We start from the raw sequence: 16,043 nt of genomic DNA, 5'->3' as shown, positions 1-16,043 counted from the left end.
TGTTTGATTATACTTAAGTATATATTATGTTCTATTGTTCTATAAAGTATTTACATTCTCGAACATATACTTACTATGAATCCCTGTAACAAAAACAAGACCAAATCTAGAATTCAAAACAGTTACATTTGATATAGAAGCTACCCAAGTAGCATCAAGTAGAAAAGCCTTGTTCGAGACCACACACCATGCGAGTTACCTCTTTCATTTATCAGATCATGTCTCTTATACTCAGTCATAGAAATCTTCATTGTGAGTCTGTGCCACCTGATAGCATGAATGTCCAACCATGTGAGAAATAATCATTATTATTTATTAATGAATGTTTCGTCTGAAGCTGTTACCGGCCTGGCTGGTACAATCATAATTGTTTGATGTAACTCTAAACTGTACTTCCTTAGGTGAAAGGAACGCTTATTTTTCGACCATGGACTATACGCCCCCTACCTGAGGCTTCAGCCCAGGCTGAAAAGGCAGGAAAGACGTGCATGGCACTGTACACTGAAGAGTTGCTGGAAAGTCTGAACACAATATAAAGTTCGCCAGTGAGAGAACGAGCGCTGTTATATTGAATAGGTTAACACAGGTATGGTGGTATCATCTCTGTTACGAATTTTGTTGTTTCTCAGGCTTGCGCTGTTCATGCGCAGTACTCATTCATAAATCTGGAACACTTTAAGCTCAAACCACACAAGTGTACTGACACTTTCTCAAAAGATTTATGACGATATACCTGGTTCAATCAAAGCGGCATGGGAGATGTGTACGAATGTAAGTTTATATGAGACACTCACGAATTGCTTTAAGTATTACACCACTAAACAGCGCCACGCACATGACACCAAATAACTGCTTTTACTGTTCAAATAAATTTTTTAATTTCACGTCACCTCCACATCCCGATCAGCGAACAAGGCTTCCGTTGCTGTGTCCGAGGGAATCCCAACACCCTCTCTTTTCAGTGTCGCTGCCAAAGCTCGCGCAACAAAGAAACAAACGTGACGCTTACGGCCGGCTATACGTACATACAACGATATGAAGCGCGCAAAGAAATTTACATAGCATCGCACTACAAAGTACGTCGACACCGCTTGACAATTCCCGTATTATTTTTAGCAGTAGCATTGCAAGAATCAATATTAATTACCCTGGGTGCGCTACCAAAATACGTTGGAACACTACACATTTTATAGACATGAGTATATGGTGTCTAAGTGCCAATGTGCTGTGGAAGGAAGCGAGACTTCTGAAACCAGGAATAAGAGTGGGCAGCGGAGGGCAGCTTTGGAAAAGCGCCAGCGCAGCGCCATCGGTATAGTAGCTGCACCCTCAACGTGTTCTCATTTCGTTCTCGAGTGCAGTAACTTCCCCGAGGACTCCTGCTATCCTACAGGCGTCTGCGCCGCGCCGTGCGGCCAGGCACCAGCTGCGGTGCAGGTCAGCATGTTCCGACCGCACTCTACTCTGAAAGCGTTTGTGATACTTCACGTTGCCATGCTCAAAAAACAGTTCTAGTTATGTATGGATCACGAGCCATCTGCTATTTCGTGATCATATTGCTCGCATTCAGGACGATTTTAAGCACACCGCTCACCTTATCCACGCGTCTTGTACCCTTTCTGCCAGCGTTGGTTCTCTTTGAAGGTTCGCCTCCTTAGCTGGGTGGTAACGTGAATGAGATTTTTCACTCTGCAGTGGAGTGTGCGCTGATATGAAACTTCCTGGCAGATTAAAACTGTGTGCCGGACCGAGACTCGAACTCGGGACCTTTGCCTTTCGCGGGCAAGTGCGCTACCAACTGAGCTACCCAAGCACGACTCACACCCCGTCCTCACAGCTTTACGTCTGCCAGTACCTCGTCTCCTACCTTCGAAACTTTACAGAAGCTCTCCTGCGAACCTTGCAGAACTAGCACTCCTGAAAGAAAGGATATTGCGGAGACATGGCTTAGCCACAGTCTGGGGTATGTTTCCAGAATGAGATTTTCACTCAGCAGCGGAGTGTGCGCCGATATGAAACTTCCTGTGTGCCCGACCGAGACTCGAACTCGGGACCTTTGCCTTCCGCGGGCAAGTGCTTTACCAACTGAGTTACCCAAGCACGACTCACGCCCCGGCAAAGGTCCCGAGTTCGAGTCTCGGTCCGGCGCGCAGTTTTAATCTGACAGGAAGTTTCATATGGGTGGTAACGTGCTTGCCTCCCGTGCAGTGTGCCCGGGTTCGATTCCCAGGCGTGTTGGAGATTATGTCCGCTCGTGGACTGGGCGTTGTGTTGTCCTCATCATCGTTTCATTCTCCTCTCCGACGCGCAAATCACCCATTGTGGTGTCAACTGAAACAAGGCTTTCACTTGGCGGCCGAATTTCCCCGGACGGGGCCTCCCGGCCAACGAGGCGGTCAACAATCATTTTTTCTTCGTCAGTGAAGACATAGAGAGTATTGTTTAGAGGAGTGCGCGAAGTTGTGTGCCTGAGATACCGCATGATTCGTATTACGTACAAGAATTTGGTAGGTCCAATAGACCGCATGTTTCTAATTGCGACATGTTCTGCTTTCAGTGGCTGATATTTTATAGGATCTTCTTCTATGCGGATCGACTTTTTAAGAAGAGTTACATATCTGCAGCTAATCCAGATTCGGAAGCTTGGGTGCAAGCGCAGTTACGGGATGTAGATTAAGAGGAAAATGGGATCGATGACGACACCTCTGACGATTCTAATGATCCAGATTTCTTGATAGGTGATAGTCACCATGAAACAGATAGTGATACTAGTGAAGAAAATGTTTTATTGGAAGATGAGCCTGGAGCGGTCTATACTACAAATGATACCTCACAGAAAACAGTACTTTTATGGCAAAAATAATTTACAATGGGAACGTTCTGAGCCCGTTAGAACGAGAAGAACACCAGAGCACAACATTCTGAAAGGAGCAATGCCTGGCCTAACAGCCAAAAATCGAAGCTTGGGACAAAGTCCTACTAAGTCTCAAATATGGGAGAATTTGATTATGGCATGATAGATCAAACAGTTTTACATACAAACGTGAAGCTGAATTCAATAAGGACAAAGTTGCAGGAAACAACTAATCCGTCCAGTTACAGAAATACTAACAACGTTGAAATCAAATTTTCATAGGCCTTCTAATGATGAAATCAATATTCAAATCGTCTCATGAAGATATGTTGTCTCTTTTCCAAAATGATCTGACCGATCGCGTATATTTGTGGTGACAATGTCGGCAAAGCGCTTTGAAATAATTCCAAGCAGCCTGAGACTTGACGATGCGACTACCAGAGACGAAAGAAAAAAGTCAGATCGCGCAGCTGCAATAGTTAACAATTTTGAGAAATTCATTTTCAATTCACAGCAATTATACTGTGTAAAAGGCAACGTTACAGGTGATGAAATGTTACTACCATTCAGGGGAATATGTACTGTCTGCGTTTATATGCCTAGCAAACCAGTCAATACGGCATAAAAATTATGTGCCTCGCAGATTCTAGAAGCGCTTACCTCTTCAATGCCTACATATATTCAGGGAAAGATAGTGATGGATGTGGCCTGACAGAAGAAGAGAAAAAGCTTGCCAAACCAACTCACGCTGTTTTACGTCTTTGCAAACCAATAGAAGGAATTAAGAAAAGCATTACCGCTGACAACTGGTTTACATCTATAGAGCTCATTTGTGAGCTGAGAAAGAGGGGACTAACATACGTAGGAATGGTCAGAAAGAACAAGCACGAAATTCCCCAAGTGTTTTTGGCTGATAGAAGTAGGCAAGTTGGGTCAGCATTATATGGATTCTCTGAGAATGCAACACTGGTTTCATTTGTTCCAAAGAGAAACAAGACAGTAATTCTTGTGTCTTAAACGCATCATTCCACTGAAAATGATACCATAAAAAATAAGTCAGAAACTGTTTGTTACTACAATGCAGCGAAATCCGGAGTAGATTTGCTCGACATGATATGTGCCAATTATTCGTCAAACAGATGTACAAGGCGCTGGGCAATGGCAGTCTTTCACGCACTTGTAAACGTCAGTTGCATGAACAGTTTTGTTCTGTATTTGTGCTGCAGAGGGATCCCCATGCTAACTCGTCTCAAATTCACCAAAAGTCTGACCATGGAGCTGATAGAGCCACATCTAAGAAGACGCCTGGAAATTCAAAATTTACCTAGAAACATCAAGGAAATGGTCCACAAAGTTCTGGGAGACACTCAGCAATCAAGCGAAGGCATACCAAGTGATAGAATGGACAAAAAGATGACGTGTATGAAGTGTTCTGCGTCCAAGAAGAGGAAAACGGCGTATAAGTGCATCAAATTTGGTCACTCAGTTTGTCTGGAAAGCAGCAGAACGATGTGTGTCGACTTTGCGAAAGAGATGTGATTTAATGTTTCAGTTCAGTTCATTACCCTTTTTTTACATTTTCTGCAATATTTTATTTTATATTCAGGAATATACTGTCTGGTATAACAGTGGTGAAAATCATACGAAATCTGACACTGAGTGACGCACGTACTTGTAATATTTCGTGTTTATTTTATATAATTTAAACAACAAAGTGTTTATATGGGCTGAAAAGTATTAAATTTACTTATAACATGGATTAACTGACTATTTGCTTGATTTCTGTCAACTTACATGGAGTTGTGTGATATGAAATACTAGGTGGTCTGAGAGACCGCATGTTTCTAGTTACGCACATTTCAGGGATGTTTCGGGTTTAGGGTTAAAGATACGAGGGCCTGTTGAAAGTAATAACTCAGAATTCTTTACGTAAAAACTCTTAAAGTGTTTTGAAATTTAATAAACGTTATTAACATTCTAAACTTTTACTCTTCATTTCTGCATTTTTATTTCTCAACATAATCACCATGGTGACGCACACATTTCTCATAACGAGAGACTGGTTTATTGATGTTGTCACTATAGAATGTTTGACTTTGTTGGCGGAACGACAACCACACCTTTCATTGTACCATTCTTCACTACCAAACTGAAGTCCTCAAAAGTGTTCTTTAAGTTTTGTAAACAGATGAAAATTAGTTAGGACCAAGTCGGGATTGTACGGAGAATGATCGATGAGAGTGAACCCAAGGCGTCGGATTGTTACAGACGTCGCAGAGTTCGTGTTTTGTCTGGCACTGGTATGATGAACGAGAGGGTGTTCCACGTGTGGACCAACTCTTGGAATTCGAAATTCGATTACATCTCGCTCTTCCTTACGCACCTATATGTCACGTTAAAAACCGCCATGTTACAAGCTACAATTTGGAGACATCCAGCGGCAGACGGCTGCAGATGAGTCGACATGAATAATACAGATGTAGAATGTAACACTTGTTTTATATAAAAAAAGACTTTAAGAGTTTTCACATAAAAAATTGGGAGGCATTACTTTTCACTACACCTTCGTATTAAAGTGGACTTTAAGCAGTTAATTAACAGGAGAGAGACGAAATAATATCGTGGGTGACTTATGCAGAATGTTTATTACATTGACTGTGTGTGCTTACACTAGGTGGTCGAAAAAAGTCTGAAGAGTATGTAAGGTTCTAGAATGAGATTTTCTCCGTGCAGCGGAGTGTGCGCTGATATGAAAGTTCCTGGCAGATTAAAACTGTGTGCCGGACCGAGACTCGAACTCGCCAGATAAAATTTGATTTAGTTTTTCTCGTAGCTTCCTGATAACGTCCTGTCGACAGCGAGGTAATTAGAGACCGAGCAAACTCTCGGATTCCGAAAGAATGCAAAAGAAAATCGGCCGTATCCTGTCAAAGGAACCCTCGTCGTGTTTGCCTGGAACGATTTAGGGAGATCACGTATGATCTAAATCGGGATGGCCGGATGGCATTTGAACCGTCATCCTCCCTAATGCGAGTCCAGTGTGCTAACCTCTGCGCCTTCTCGTTCGATACGGAGTTCATGTTCAGCGTGAATCGCCATTCTCCAGCTTACTGGGTGGTCAGTAGTGATGAAAAAACTAGGCAGAGAGCACAACTGAAACAGAAATCCGTAGCGAACTTTACTGAACAGTAAATACTTTCTTTCTTAGAACCATCACGAAACACTGTTTCATATGAAGTTATTGAAAGAAAATACGTAGATACGTCATCTTGTTCATTTGTTTCTCCATAAGATTTGCAATGATTCGAAGTCCAAATGTGGCTGAACTAAGTTGTGCTAGAAATCGCAAAATGTGTTTTTTTTCAGTTAAAATTTTCATCAGCATGAACACCTGAAGTTTTTGAAGTTCTCACCCCAGTTATTATTTTGTCACTGTGTGTTACACATATGACTGGTGTAGTACATCTAGATGTGTAGAACTGAATATGTAAGAAAATTGTTTACCATTTCTTCTGTTGCTGCGTAATTTTTTTCTTTGGTCATAACAATTATAGTGTCATTCGAGAAAAGAAATATTTCTTTTTATTGTATGTCAGACGGAAAGTCGTTTGCATATATCAGAAACAATAGTGGACCTAAGACTGAACCCTGTAGAGCCCCATAAGCGATTGATCCGCTGTCAAAAGGATCTTCCCTGTTTCCATTGGCTGAATTATTAAGTATAACTTTCTGCTTTCTTTTACTTAGACATAGCATTACGCGTTGGTTTGCTGTACCATGAGTTCCATTAAATTTCAGTTTGTGCAGGAGAATATTGTGATTCACACAGCCAAATGCCTTAGATACGTCATAGAAAACATGAAGAGGCGTTATTTTGCTTTTTAATGCTTGTAAAATTTGGTGACTGATCGTGTAAATGGCATTCTCAGTAGAGTACTTCTTCTGAAATCCAAACTGTGATTTATGGAAGATATTATTGTTGCTGAAGTGAAATACTATCCTAGCACACATTATTTCATGAAAATTTTTGGAAAATCCTACAGGATTCCTTATAGACGGATTTAAGAATGGCGTATTTCAGTCTTTCTGGGAGAATGGTCTGAGTTAGTGATGCATGACATTCAAAACAACACAGCCGTTACTGTTGATAGCTAGTAAGTTAGTTTAATGTAAAATTGATAATTTTGCACGATGGATCGGAATAATGTGGAACCGATTATTTTACGTTCACACAGGAAACTAATTTGTACATCTTGTTACATTCTGAGCATTTCTAAGTTCCTTTTGTATGGGAACAGATATTTAGTAGTCGATTTGAAACACCATCAAGACCAGATGAAGTTTTATTTTTGAGAAAATATATAGTTTCCCTAATTACAGAAAAAGTGAGTGAGTGGAATTATGGTTGAATAATATATTTCTTTTCCAACTTACTGTGGTGCTTTTTTCTCTTGAACTGTTTGTCTCTATATTTTCTACTACATTTAAGATATGATTATTAAACATATTTGCTATCTGACTGATCATTTATAGACTCTCCATTTAAGTCAATAGTAATGGTACTGAGTTCCGTGGCCTGTTGCTCTGTCTCTTGTTTCACTACATTCCAAACAGACTTAAATCTTTTTCGGACTTACTGATTTCAGATATAATATTCCTTGATTTTTCAAATGTCTTTACTTAGTAATTTTGAATAGTTTTTCTAATGTGCAACTACTGCAGAATCTTTACTTGTTCTTCACAACAGATACAGTTCTCTTTCCTTTTCATAAGATCCTTTAATTTTTCTGATTATTCACAGGTTTTTATATGGCTGTTTAACTTCCTTTGTGACTAGATTTTTAGTAATTTGGTATGTTATTAATTCCATCCCGGGTCATCTATTCTTAAAAATATTTGGCTTGGGATGGTCAATTATTCCAATTGCAACCGAAGGATATCTATACCGTTAGGAAATATCTTATTTATCGTAATTAAATGTGTATCATGATCATAGACCATGTTTTGTTGGACATTCAGTTATATTCTTGCTTTGAACTTCATAAAAAATAAAATAAAAATATTATCAATTAGAGCCCTACTGTATTTCTCCAGACATGTTGAAAATTTAGTTAGTGAGATCAAATTGTACTATTAAAATATGGTTTCCAGATCGTGTTTCCTATGAGAAACCCTTAGAAAATCTACAATGGAATCACCAGACTAGTAACTGCTTGCTTTTGTCTGATTGTGTTAATATTTGCAACAACTCCGCCTTTTCTCACATTACTTCCACACGAGTAAGATGCTAGAGTTCAACTTTTTACATTTAACTACTCTAATCCTGTGGTTATGTGGTGCTCAAAAGGCACAAGATGTCTGTCTTTTCAGAGCTACTTAAAAGTTCAAAACAGGCTAGAACTTTAGTACTGAATTGTCTTATAATCTGACGAATAAAATAACTTTACTAGTATGTACACTCTTAAGCATTTTGTTTTTTCTTCTGATGTTTTAACTTCTTTCACGACAGAGTGCCTGATTCTTGAATCTAGCCCAAAAAAGGTACTCCTCTGACACCAGTAACCTCAAGGTTCTTGCTTTTCATGACTGTGGCATCCCGTACATTTTCTGGAAGAAGCTCAGCAAACCTATGCGGGAGTGCTGAAAAGTAATTCTTCCGAAATTTTTACACTGTTCTCAATATCGTTTGAGGCATTACATGTCACGCATGCTATATGGTTGATTTTTCCGTTTCAGTGACGCAACTTGAAACCCTCTGCTGCTAGAGGGCTCCGAATTGTAGCTTGCAACGTGGCGAAGTGTAACCTAACTATGTCGGAGCGTGAAAACAGCGTGCTACATCTCATTACTTTCGCCGTTCTTCTGTTTACTCTCAGTCCATATCCTGTACGACTATTCGTTCCACTCAACAGGTGCTGTAATTCATCTTCACTTACATAGAGGGTAGCAATCATCAGCGAATCTCATTATTGATATTCTTTCATCTTCAATTTCAATCACACTCTTGAATCTTTTATTTCAGTCATTGCTTTTTCATGTACGCATCAAACAGTAGGGCCGAGAGACCTATCTTATTTAAAACGTAGCGAAAAGAGACTATTCCTATTAAATATCATCTGTCCAATATTCATTTTTCTTTTCAAATTTTCGCTTTCTGCCGGCCGGTGTGGCCGAGTGGTTCTAGGCGCTTCAGTCTGGAACCGCGCGACCGCTACGGTCGCAGGTTCGAATCCTGCCTCGGGCATGGATGTGTGTGATGTCCTTAGCTAGTTAGGTTTAAGTAGTTCTAAGTTCTAAGGGACTGATGACCTCAAATGTTAAGTCCCATAGTGCTCAGAGCCATTTGAACCATTTCGCTTTCTCTACTGTTAGCCCACTACATTAGCATATCGTTTCTTTACTAACACTGTTACGGCTATATAACATATTACGAATACATATTAATTTCTTTTGACCCGCCAGGGTAGCCGAGTGCGCTAATGCGCTGCTTCCTGGACTCGGGTAGGCGCGCAGGCCCCGGATCGAATCCGCCCGGCGGATTATCGAGGAGGACCGGTATGCCGGCCAGCCTGGAAGTGGTTTTTAGGCGGTTTTCCACATCCCGCTAGGTGAATACCTGGCTGGTCCGCACGTTTCGCCTCAGTTACACACGCCGCCGACATTTGAAACACGTCCGCACTATTTCACGATTTACACTAGAGGCAGACAGTTGGGGTACACTGATTCCGTCCTGGGGGGTACGGGGTGGCGGCAGGAAGGGCATCCGGCCATCCTTAACACTAACGTTGCCAAATCCGTTGTAACCACGCCGACCCTGCGATCGCTGAGGGACTATGGCGTAAGCGAAAGAAGAAGAATTAGTAAATCTTTGTTCTTACTACTGCTGTTATTATTGTTATTATTAACAATATTACTGTACTGAGACACAGCTTTGTCAACCTAAACATTTAAGAACTTCCAAAAATGGTAAAAACACGACTCTATTTGTAGACTAAAAATCTGCTTCAGTTGCCAGTAGCTTCTTAATTTATTGCACGACCGGTTTCGAAGCATCATCTTCAAGGTGTCATCAAATAATTGTGGCGACATAAAGAAGCGGCGGTCGGGCCAGTCATGGAGGGTGACACCCATGCCAAATAAACTCATGGGAGCGCAGGTTCAGCTACCACGGCGCGCGCCTGTACAACACGACACGAAAGTGACTTGCATTTGTTTGATGTGGGCGTGACGTCCCAGTGACTGACTGGCCAGCCTGCCATACAGTTACGTTCCTACTGTTATTTGTTGGCAACTGAAGATGAAGCTTTGTGTTTTGAAACCGGTCACGCACTAAATTAGGAAATTACTGGCAACTAAAGAGGATTTTTGTTCTGTAAATATGTTCCTCAATTGAGGCTGTTCACCGGATCAAATATCTTATAAAAATGCAACCTATTATATAAATAGAGGGATTAGGTCTAAAGGAATAAATAAACTAAATAAATGTCCAAACTGTAGCAGCAGGCACTGCATTCACATGAGATTTCGTTTCAGTAAGCAACTGCCCGCTCAAGTCCGCCTTCACATGTTTCACAGCACTGACAACACAGGACTGGCCATGGGGCCGTAGGATTTTAACGAAACTCAGACTTCAGTATGAAATTGCTACTGCTCTTCCGTCAAGGTCACAGTAATGTTGTAATTTCTGCCTTTATGTAGACTGTTCTTCTCCACTAACTTTCACGTGATTCTCTTTGTCAAAACCCTTACACTAATTCCTCGTGTCCTCTGTCGCTTGGCTTGACAATACGTGTGACCTGGTAGCCTTTTCCTAATTTGTCATGTACCATCTGGTCTACACCATTGCCCTAGATTTTACCTCAATATAAATGTCTATAATATTGTCAGTTTTTGTTATGTGCTCGTTGCGAACTGGTGGAGTTATTAACGAGCTCGAGTGTCGTGTATTTTCAGTTTATTTAGCTACGTATGTTTGTCAGTGTCAAAAAGATAGTTTTTTTTCTCATAATGCTAAACAAGTAGCCATGGTACACGCGACGGGGTGATAGCACTAGGTAGCGCTCCCTCCATATGTCATGGAATGCTAAACATATAAAATTTCAAAAATGATGGAACTAAATATTGTATCCCCGCTAGTAGACGAAGAGGACATTCCACCAGTACCTAGCAAGATGGAGATGTAATCGATTAGTCGCTTCGAAAGGGTGCGGAGCAACAACACATAAGAGATACGTAGAATGACCAAGGTGCCGCCATATTTGAAGCCATTTGGAAACATAGACGCCACGTTTTGCAACGTCATGATGGATAATACGTCGTCTGTTAGCGGGAATCTTACATGTGTTATTGTTACGCGATAACATTTGCTGCTGCTGCTCACAATATTTCTTTTCCCCCGCATGAAGCGTTTCGGGAAATCATTCCAATTAGGAAGTGTGTTTGTCGCGTACTGTAGCATTTCAATCGTGATATTTGTGATGTGCGAGCTGCTGAATTATTTTGGTCCTTTGCTATAATACAAACGAGCATACTTTTGTAATTCCCTATAGATAGAGGTGAATTTATTTAGAACCGTTACTGCGGTCATTCTATTTCTGACTCGAACGATGTTTCACGCTTGGAAGTACTGCCTTACAATTTTATCAGAACTACATTTGTACAGGTCGTTGTTTTTTTTTTTTTTTTTTAGGAAAAGAAAGCGATACTCGCGCTAACAAATATTTAGAACTGTGATTCGAAGGCCTAATTATCGTTGCTGTTGAGGCGAATTCCCGGTATGTATACTAGATTTTAATGTTGTTTTTGTGTGGCTTTGAGCGGTTCTGATGGAAGCTAGAACTTTCATGTTTTATGTCATATTCCTTCAGGATATTCGTCTCTTGAAAGAGCAGTTGCCACATCCTTCCAGGTGAACTCATTCAGGTTCAACATTCATACATTTCTGTAAACTGATGAATGATTCTACATAATATGAACAAAGGCTAAATGAAATGAAGCGCGTCTATGGTATGGAGCAATTGACAAATTTAACAGTAACTATTGTCCTGTTAGCTGATCTGCAACTATTCGACGTTATGATGTAGCTCAGACTATGTTTTTATATGAAGTAGGCCAATTTAATGAAACACCAACACCTTATGCACATATGTCTGATCTGTATTCTTCTGTCTACCGTTGATTTAGTTTTTCACAAATTATGTTATCTACAACGGAACTAATGTTTTAACAACTTCAGTGGAATACAACAAAGAGTTCGTCTCTAAATGAAGATCAAATCCAATAAGTAAACTCTGTTTACATCCCAACGTTCTGAATACATCAAGATATAATCTTAAGGGATAATTATTCTTTCTTAATACCATTTCTGCCACTCTGAAGAGTTTTATTACATCTTTAGAAGGATCGTCTAGGCTGTCAATTACATATTTTAATGCATTTAACCCTGCTTTTGTCTGATCCTAGGAGCAAGCAGAACTTGTAAGCAACATAAACACGTATGATTTTTACTCACTTGCCTAATAACGTTTCCAGAAATGTATACTAATAATATTTTCAGAATCCAGTGTCAACACTTTGTATTGTGAACTTTCATCGTGACCAAACGGTCATTAGCTACTAACGTGTATTAAAGACATGATTTTAAATAGTTCAGAAAAAAAAAAACAATTCGAAATGGTTGCGACTCATTCTTTTCGTTAATATAAAGTCGAGTACTGGAGAATTATTCTACATACTTTTCAGAAATCGCCCCAAACTCTAAACACCGATAACAATGCCACAATTCTCCTTGTGTGACAAGTAAAAAAAGATAACCATCATACACCTTCAAATTCATAAAGTGCCGAGCAGTTACAAATAAAATACAGTCTCTGATGAAGAATGATAGGAAGCTGTAATTATCATACAGCAGCGAAACTTGGTAGACATGTTAATGCATTAAGACGGAACCAATTTATCCTGAAAAAAAAAGTTCCAATTTTTGGTTACCAGGAGCGTTATAAACGATCTCGTCGACGTCTCCACTGCTCAAACTGAAAAAATTGTGTAAGTGGCAGTTAGTAATAAAATCAGTATTATGCCTGTCTACATCCCCTCCCTAACTCACTGCATATGGAAACATTTCTACATATCTTTGTTACATTCAGAGTGCCAGATTTGCACCTGGTAGCCAAAATTGGAACTAAGATTTTCCAGCGTTAATCTGTTCTGCATTAACACATTAAAATATTTACCAAGTTTCGCTGCCACACGATAATTACGGGCCACACGGTACCTCTGTGAGTAGCCAGTTTAATTATAACCACCCAATACTATTTTCATTTACCTTTAGTGTTACAAATTGTTTTATTACCTCAAAACACTAGTGTTTCAAGAATACCTCTAGGAGGAGGAGAAACCTCTTTAATATACATCTGAAAACAATTCTGATGTCCGTCACACATTTAATTTCCTTGGGTAGTATGTCAAAGAGTTTTGTAGCTGCATATTTCACCAATTTCTGTGCCAAAAGCAGATTCATTAAATGTTAATGCAGATAATTTTTCCTTATACTGTTGTACTTGTGAATATCTCTGTTACTTTCAAACTGAGACTGATTGTGGCCAGCACATTTTGTAAGTGAATAAATGTACAGTGGAACCGTGGTTAATCTTCCTAACTGATTAAAGACATGCCTTCATTATGTATATATAATTCTGATTAGTTTCTCCTATGCAGTGGAAGCTGTTTGACTAACGTAGTTGGAGAGTTACCCCAGAATATTATCGCATAAGACATCAGTAAATGAAAATATCCAAAATATTTTATTTTACATACTTCTACATCGTCAAAGTCGTTAATATCTCTTACTGCAAACGTAGCCGCACCAGTGTGTTTGAACAAGTCTACTGTATGATTTTTCGACTCTTCATCAATAGTCACAGCTAATGCTTTGTGTGCAAATAACTCCAGTATATACGATACGGCTGATATTTGATTTATGGACTTAAGGCCATGGTCCAAGACCTGATTCTCTGCCTAACATTTCGTCTTCCACCGCTGGAGTCTTAATCAGAGGCTTTAACGTCTCAGAAAGCTGTTACAGACTCAAACAAAATCAGCTAGCCAAACTGTCTATTCCATGCAACCAACGATTGGTTAGTGACATCATCAGAGCACTAGCTAAGACGGCGGATTCGTGCAGACGAATGCTATGGAGCGTGTGGTGGGGAAGAGTTTTATTTATTTATCACTAGGGCCCACAGCTTCTATATTTTCAATCCTTGTTTTCTGTTCAGATTTTTACTGTGCTTTCGAATGAGATCTTGCTAAAACCACTGTCCTAGCATATGATCTGCTGACTTATCCATCTTGTCCAGGCGACATTTGTTGTGTTCCTTGAGGGGGGGGGGGGGTTAATTGTTTCTTTTTCTAGTTTTTGTGTAGGCTAGGACGCAAGTGCACGGGATTTTATGTACTCCTGCTACGGCAAACGGTGGGCGTAGGTCCTTTGCAGTGTTCAAATATTCGCGCATCTTTCTCGTTGGCTTAAACACTGTGTCAATACAATACGGCTTGCTTAGTATATTTGAGTCTGTCATGGCTTTCTGTGTAGTTAAAACCTGTGATGAAGTCTCCAGCAATAGAAGAGAAATATTAGGCATTGAATTATGCTTTGGACTAAGGCCTTATGCCCATAAATCAAGTATCAGTAGTATCGCAAATTCCGGCCGTGAAAGCCTATATTGTATATTTGAACTTGTATATTGAACTTATATTGTATATTGTTTATTTGAACTTTAGTATGTACACATATGGTGTCTCTACTTTCAGGCACTTCTGAAATTGCAGACACCTTATGGTGATCTTGCAGACATTATGTGAAATGAATCAAACGAAACAAAGACATTAGCTGCCAACGGGCATTGAAACAAGTCAATGGTGAAAGTTGAAAATTTATGCTGAAACAGAACTCGAACCTGGATTTACCGATTCTCATGAGCAGTTGCCCTGACCGATTCAAATTTTCAACTTATCCACACTCTAATCATGTAGTGCCCCTGCCAATAACCTTTTATACTCGCAGCATATCAGTGATTCCCATATGAGGTCGAGAATGTGCGTGCATCTGCACAGAAGGGATCGGTTTCCGAAAGAACAGACATAATAAATGTATAAAGAAAAGGCGATCCTTTCTGTGCAGATGCATGCGTATGCCCGATCTCGCATGGGAATCATCAATATGCTCTGAGTATTGAGGATAATGGGCAGAAATAGTACGTCAGTAATGTGTGGGTAAGTTGAAACTTTGAGTCGGTCACGGATTGTGTCCGGATAGCCGAATCGGTTAAGGGAACCGCTCATTAGAGGCGGTAGGTTCCGTTTCGAGTCTCAGTCCGGTACAAATTTTCAACTTTCCCCACTGGCTTGTTTGAGTGCAGCTAATGTCTTTGTTTGGTTTGCTTCACCCCAGTACTTGTCGTACTGTCTGCTGTCGGCGACGCCTGACCCGGCTGCTCCGTGTTGCAGTGCTCGTGCGCGGGTGACTGGCGCGATGGGGCGGTCGCAGAGCCCCATGGAGCTCGGCTAGAGGCGCCCCCACGGCTCCGGCACCCCCGCTGCGGCATCGGCATGGAACCGCCCGACCGCGACCGCGACCGCGGACACCGCCCTCTAGCCTTCGACAAGGTCAGTCCCACCACCCTCTCACCCTCACCTGCTGCAACATGCGTTGGCTCAGCCAGTATAAATATGTTTCTAATGGTCCCGTGTCGTCTAAAAAAGAAAATACGTAGTACATTTGTCATTTTGTTGATGGCAACGGCTTGCCTCGTTAAATAAGCCTCTTTCCATCTACTACTTTGAAGAATTTTGGCCTAGAAAACCAGCCATTTATGCCTTTTTAAAAACTTCCCTGGCACATATGTAACTGATATATCTTAATGAGTAACACATTCAAAAAGATGGCAAGCTTTAACATTTATTTTCCATATTTACTTCATTTCTTTCATAGATTACAGATTTTAAAATAATGATCACATAAAGTATAATTTATCCTTAAAAAGAAAAAGAGGAGGCGAGCTGAGTTCTTGAAAGATTTCTTCCTCTTAAGCTTCCAGAATTTCTTGCTCATTCAACTAACTGCCAGACAAAGAGAAAAAGAGAGAGAAAGAGAGAGAGAGAGAGAGAGAGAGAGAGAGAGAAAGAAAGA

The 16,043-nt window shown here is 40.4% G+C and overlaps 1 long non-coding RNA gene across 1 annotated transcript in view; it reads left to right on the top strand.

The window, feature by feature from the left end:
* LOC126196224 (uncharacterized) overlaps positions 1-15,514 on the top strand; it is a 571,732-nt gene extending 556,218 nt beyond the window's left edge. Inside the window, exon 3 of the long non-coding RNA XR_007538761.1 lies at positions 15,362-15,514. This is a non-coding gene — a long non-coding RNA (uncharacterized LOC126196224). The remainder of the gene's footprint in view (positions 1-15,361) is intronic.
* The last annotated feature ends 529 nt before the right edge of the window (positions 15,515-16,043 follow it).

The sequence above is a fragment of the Schistocerca nitens genome, chromosome 1 (assembly GCF_023898315.1).
Source record: "Schistocerca nitens isolate TAMUIC-IGC-003100 chromosome 1, iqSchNite1.1, whole genome shotgun sequence".
Taxonomy (NCBI): domain Eukaryota; kingdom Metazoa; phylum Arthropoda; class Insecta; order Orthoptera; family Acrididae; genus Schistocerca; species Schistocerca nitens.
Note: the sequence above shows the minus strand (reverse complement) of the source record. Positions and strands in the feature narration are given on the sequence as shown.